This window comes from Asparagus officinalis, chromosome 5, assembly GCF_001876935.1.
Source record: "Asparagus officinalis chromosome 5, Aspof.V1, whole genome shotgun sequence".
Lineage (NCBI taxonomy): Eukaryota > Viridiplantae > Streptophyta > Magnoliopsida > Asparagales > Asparagaceae > Asparagus > Asparagus officinalis.
This window is the reverse complement of record NC_033798.1, coordinates 106148173-106154103: the sequence shown is the minus strand read 5'-3', so window position 1 is coordinate 106154103 and position 5931 is coordinate 106148173. Positions and strand designations below refer to the sequence as shown.

The window sequence follows — 5931 nt, the reverse complement described above, 5'->3', positions numbered from 1 at the left end:
GCTTCCAGGACATCGATGGAGAGGTTATTGTGGCATGTTTGCAGGATGAACTCCTCTGTAATAGGATCTTTGCAATTCATTGCTTTGTTACGGAAACGTTTGACAAAATTATCAACTGACTCTCCGTCTTCTTGCTTCTCATCCAAAAGGGTTCCGATTGACACTTCGGTGTCATCATCGAAGAAATTACTGAGGAACAAACTTTCCATGTCATCCCAGCAATTGATGCTCCCTGGCTTGAGCCGTCGGTACCAATCGAATGCGGGCCCACGAAGGGTGCCAACGAATGACCGAACCATTAAAGCATCGTTTCCAGAAATCATGCCTAAATGAGACTTGAAATAAATCAAGTGTTGAATCGGCGAACTCTTCCCTTCAAACGGTGTGAAGTTAATCAGATTGAATTTGGTCGGGTATGGTATTGAATCCCATTCCCTCGGATAAGGACATGGAATACCCGTCTTCTTAACTTCTTGAGCCGTCATCAAAGCATTGATTTTGTCTTCAAGTTTTTGCATTTTCCCGTCATCGTCTTCATTTCTTTCTGAATGATGTCGAGTAAAGATAATTGGACCACCCCCAGTGAGAGGTGCTATTGAACCACCCCCAATATCGTTATTGGGAGGATCCGTTAAACCACCCCCAGCGTTATTGCCATTGGGAGGTGTATCAGCCATAATGACTTCATCCACCTCTGGATCACTGTCATCTACAACATTCCGAGTGTGATGGCTGGATTCAGCTCGCTGATTGGACTCAGGAGGTTGAGGTTGTTGAGTTAGCAACTCTCTCATTTGTTGAATAGCTAACCCCATCTCTGTATTTATCCCAGCTCTAATTTCTTCACGTTGCTTTGTTAGAGCTTCTTGAAGCATTTGAGCAAATTAATCAGAGGTGATCGTGAGTACTTCTCTGGTTTGTCCTGTGCTAGACATTGTATCATCAGAAGCAATGGCTGAACAAGTGTCTGAGAATTCATCATCCGAGGACATTCCTTCTTGCATTCTCTTGTAGTCTCTGCGTCTGATAGCTCCTAATTGGAGTCGAGACATCCTTTGAGCAATTCTTGGATTGACTTTTCCTTTCGGGGAAAAGTCGGGATTTGAGTCACTTGAATGCTGTTTAGACTTTCTTCTATCAGCCACGTTGATGGTGACTTCAGGGAATTCATCATTTTGGACAGCTGCTCTTCTTTTGCGGAAATGTCTCGGCTTAGGTTTCGATAATACAGAGACTTTTCGTGGGATGACTTCTCGTTTGAAACAGTCACATTCTGATAATGCTGTTTTAACGAGTCGCGCACAGGAACAACGAGAGTTTATCTCTCGAATAACTCTCTTTCGAAAATTATTCACAACTTCAACTTGATAATACGATTCATCGGTATGATTGCCAAAAAATCGTATCGTCTGTTGGTATGATCTCCCAGGTATGACGATATCATTTGGTGAATGCGTCTTCTTCTGGGGGTATAAAACCTTGTTGGCATTCTCAGGACAATTTATTTTTGTCCTTGAGCGATCCAAGGTTATGTCAGGAGTCGCACGTCTAAAACCACCCCCTTGCGGGTATGGAGTCTTAACGGGCTCCGAATGCTGATTTTGCATAAGTCCAGACTTCAGAATCCAAACTTGGCGGAGTTTTGGTGATTCTTTGGTCACCGTTTCCTTCCTCCTTTCTCGTCTTTGTTGTAGGAGAATTCGGACATGAGCAGCATTTGCACGACGTTTTTGTATACGTTCTTTGAGGGTCGAACGAGTCCTTTTGACAATAGTCCATTCCTCCGTCGTGAGTTTAGCAGAGACATGAATGATTGGTTGTTGAGACAACTGAACCACTCGATGTCTCCTCGACTCTAGGTCCGCGTGGTAACGAACCCCGTCGGTTTGTTCCAATGCCTTAGCCATTTGGCGAGCGTGGCGTTGGCGTTGTCTCTGACGAGCTCTTTTCGTCAATGTCGGCGTGCTTTGATTCGATGACTCTTTAACTAGATAAGAGCCATTGTGAGCAGAGGTGTTGCGAGTGAAATTCTCAGCAACAATCAAGCAAGAGTCTTCATTTTGTGCCTTCTTTGGCATGTAAGTCTTCCTCAATTGTGAGATCCTCTTGTACTTGCGAGACAATGAAGATCTTGAAGAGGATGATGAGAAATATTCCTCAAACTTGGTTTGGTCGAATTCGTATTCGACCATGGATTCAACTGGAATCTTGATCGGCTGCGACACGACGGTCTCGGCAGCGAGACCGTTGGCTCCCACTGTGGTCGCCAGTTTGTTTTCGCCAAAAGTCGAATTTGTTGTCGAATTCATTATATCTTCGGTCGATTACAATAAATTCAAAGAAAACAGCCTTTTTATAAGACTCTTTTACACAACAAAAAGAAAATTACAACTCTTGAGAAAATAAACGCAGGATCGTTGTTTGGATCACTGCTTTCGTGGGATCTTTGCCTGTGCCGGGAGCGCTTTGACTCGTGGACCACCAAATCACAGATTCTGATTGAACCGTGAGGGGTTTATGATTCTGACTTCGTTTATCGAAGTGAGAAATTGAAACGATATCTTATCGATGTAAGATAGTCGTTCTTCTTGAAATCAAGTCAACGAGACAGTAAACACTGTCTCGGAAACAGTAATCGCCGGCAGTTTTTTCGTTTTAACTGCCTTTCCACGTTTCCAACTCTGTTATTTTGGCAGTTATCAACGTGATTCTCGCCCACGACGTTTCCCACGTTCTTGAACAGTTGATGGCCACGTGTGGGGCAGTTACAAAACCAATTTCTAATCTTTTGAAAGCTGTCTCGCGTGCGAGACAGCAAAGTCTGTCTCGCACGGCGAGACAGCAAAGCCTGTCTCGCACGGCGAGACAGCAAAGGCTGTCTCGCACGGCGAGACAGTCTATACTTGTGTTCTTTTGTTGATTTTTTGGATGATCTTCTCCCCAGCTGTATTTGGATATCTTTCAGCATTTTTTGACGCCTACGGTAAGTTTTAAAATTTTACAATTTTAGATGCTTATTTATAATTTAAACTTTTGAGGGTGTTTCTATTATTTTTGAGATAATAAGATGTTAACCGTAGATTTTAAATTCTTCGTTGTTAATTTCTTGATTTTATGTTTGTTGTTTTAAGTTTTTAAACGACGGTATAGTTTTTATAATTTTAAACATTTCAGAGTATTTTGTGTAATTTTAAAACTTTTTAGGTTTTTTGCAATACTTTATGTATTATAGTACGTTAGCTACGTAGAATTTTTTTATCTTTACAAACTAATACCATAAAAAGATATTTTAAATATTTTTTTAATATATTTTTTTAAATTGTTAAGCTATAGATAGTTCATGTAAGATTAGAATAGGATATAATTATGATTACGTATAATATCTTTATCTTTACAAACTAATACCATAAAAAATGTTTTAAATAGTTTATTAATATAATATTTTTAAATTGTTAAGCTATAGATAGTTCACGTATGATTTAGATAGGATATAATTATGATTAGGATAAATTAATATATAAATAAAATATTTAAAATAGTGAAGGATAATATTGATCATAGAAAGATTTTCACCAACTCGTGCTTTTAAAATAAGTATGATATGATATGACATGATATGATTATTCTACTATTGGTGTGTGATGGATAGATAGGTCACAAGTTCAATGGCTCTGAGGTCCAGTTTTCACAGCTATGTCCCTAAAAGATTTGAATTTTCACAATAATCTTCGCCAAATCCATGAAATTATAACCCAATTATCATCCTCAAAAGTAATAGTTTATTTGCATAACTATTTTCAAAATCCTGTAAGTTCTCACACATAAACTCTTATAATTTATCTCATACTTCTTTTTATTATTTGATAAGACTTAAGATTGGGAACAGAACGTATGTGTTTTATATATGTCTCATCCTTTAGCAACTATTTATAATTTAAATAAAGATTATAATTTAAATAAAAGTTGTAAGAATGTAACTCTCATAGGGCAGATGATAATCTTTTACTTCAATTAATTACAAGAATGCGAAAATTTTATATTGTGAACGAATAGATTATCTCTGGAGTCAAACTCAAATCGCTAAGCAAATGGTGAGGGGGAAAATTTTCTAAGTTACTATATTAATAATAGGAACAATTATATCTAGGCCCCAAATTTGAACTTTCAATGTGTCACAGCCCCTCCTTTTTTTTAATGTGCTTCAGTACATTTTTTAAAAAAAATTATGTCCAGACCCCTCCATCATGATTCCAGCTCATGATTAGACATATCAGCTCATGATTAGACATGTTAGCTCCTAAAAATCCGATTTTACCCTCTTCTCTTTCTCATGCCAACGGATGTTAACTGTTATAGATAACATATTAACTGTTATAGATAACATGTTAACTATTATATATAACATGTTAACTATTACAGTTCACACATTGAGCTTAAACGAAAACTATTAGCACATCCTTCTCCTCCCCCATTGGCACGTGGGCCACGTCCAGCATCTTCGCCAAGCCCCCATCATCTGAAAATGCTTGGAGAACGGAGGCGGGGAGGAGTGGGGGGGGAGGGAGGCGGGGCGGGAGGAACGGGGCGGGGGAGGCGATAGAGGGGAACCAGAACTCGCGTGGGAGGAGTGGAGAAGGGTAAAATGGGGATTTTGTATGAAAGTTTGCATGAGAACTTGGAGAGGGCTTGAGAAACAATTTTTCAGAAAATGGGTGGTGCAGCACATGTGTAAAGTTGGTGTGGGGGGGGGGGGGGGGACAATGTTTCCTTAATAATACACCAATGTGTTTTCGATTTGAATTATTGCATTACACTAATTTTTGATTCCAGAAAAATAGTTCAATACATGCGATTCATATCATTAATTATAAATAAATGCAACAAATATCAATCCTGGGGTATTCGGAAATTTGCAATGAACAAGTATAAGGGATACTTCTTCTTCTTTTTCGGATGCTTCTAGATCACTTCCTTGTATTATGGTAATCTAGACATATTTTGTCTTGGGTTTGCAAAGTCATTGAACGATTATAAGGAATCTTTTCTATAAATAGTAGCCTAGCTGTCATTTTTTTAAAAAACTCTCTCTCTGGCTATTCATAGATAGAGACAAACTTTAAGAAAAGTAGTCCGCGTGGGCATTGTAACCCTCTTTCCCCTCGCCCCCTATATAAACCTCCGATTCTCATCTTCGTCTCCGTCGCTCATAATCGACTCTCTCTATTATATCTCTTCAATCCTTGGTTCCTCCATTGTATACTTCTTCTTTTATTGAAAAAAAAAATTTTGATCAATTGGGCCCTCAACACATAAAATTTTATTTTCCAGTTGTAATGTGAGTTCCTCCTCTCTCTTTTACTCCATATTTATCTAGTATTTTAGATCTATTGTAGATCTTTGTTGGGTAGTAATAAAGATTTTTTTAAATTTTATTATTGGTCATCTACCATAAAAAATAAGGGGGGAAAGTTCTTGATCATTGTATTGGATTGAAGATCTAAAGAATAACCCATCGGAATTATTACTTTAGATACTGGTTCTACTAGGTTTTTAATTGTTGTTGTTTTTTTTCCTCCACGGCAGATAATTTTCCTAGGGTTTGAGAAAAAAAGTATATGTACGGAGTTTAGGCTGTATAATTAGCAGATGTTTTGTTATGTAAATTCTGATTGTTATTCATAGGAAATCTTTGTATGATGATTTATATATTATTCAGGCGCTCTATCTTGAATAGAGTGCTTTTATTAAAATTAGAAAGATGATATGCAAAACTAGATTCATGAATCAGTACACTCGTTCTCGTTTAATCTTAACTTCTCGCTAAATATGTAGATTAAATTATGTTGCTGGAAAAAGAATTGCTAAAAAAGGTTTTTTTCCCCGTTGGAAAGCTAATTAAGAAAACAATGCCTTTTGTTGGTTCTGCATATA

At 37.7% G+C, this 5931-nt stretch overlaps 1 protein-coding gene across 1 annotated transcript in view; it reads left to right on the top strand.

Moving 5' to 3' along the window:
- Nucleotides 5192-5931, top strand: part of LOC109840532 (S-adenosylmethionine decarboxylase proenzyme-like) — a 3612-nt gene continuing 2872 nt past the window's right edge. The window contains exon 1 of the mRNA XM_020409206.1: nucleotides 5192-5335. The gene's annotated coding sequence lies outside the window, so the exon portion shown is untranslated. The remainder of the gene's footprint in view (nucleotides 5336-5931) is intronic.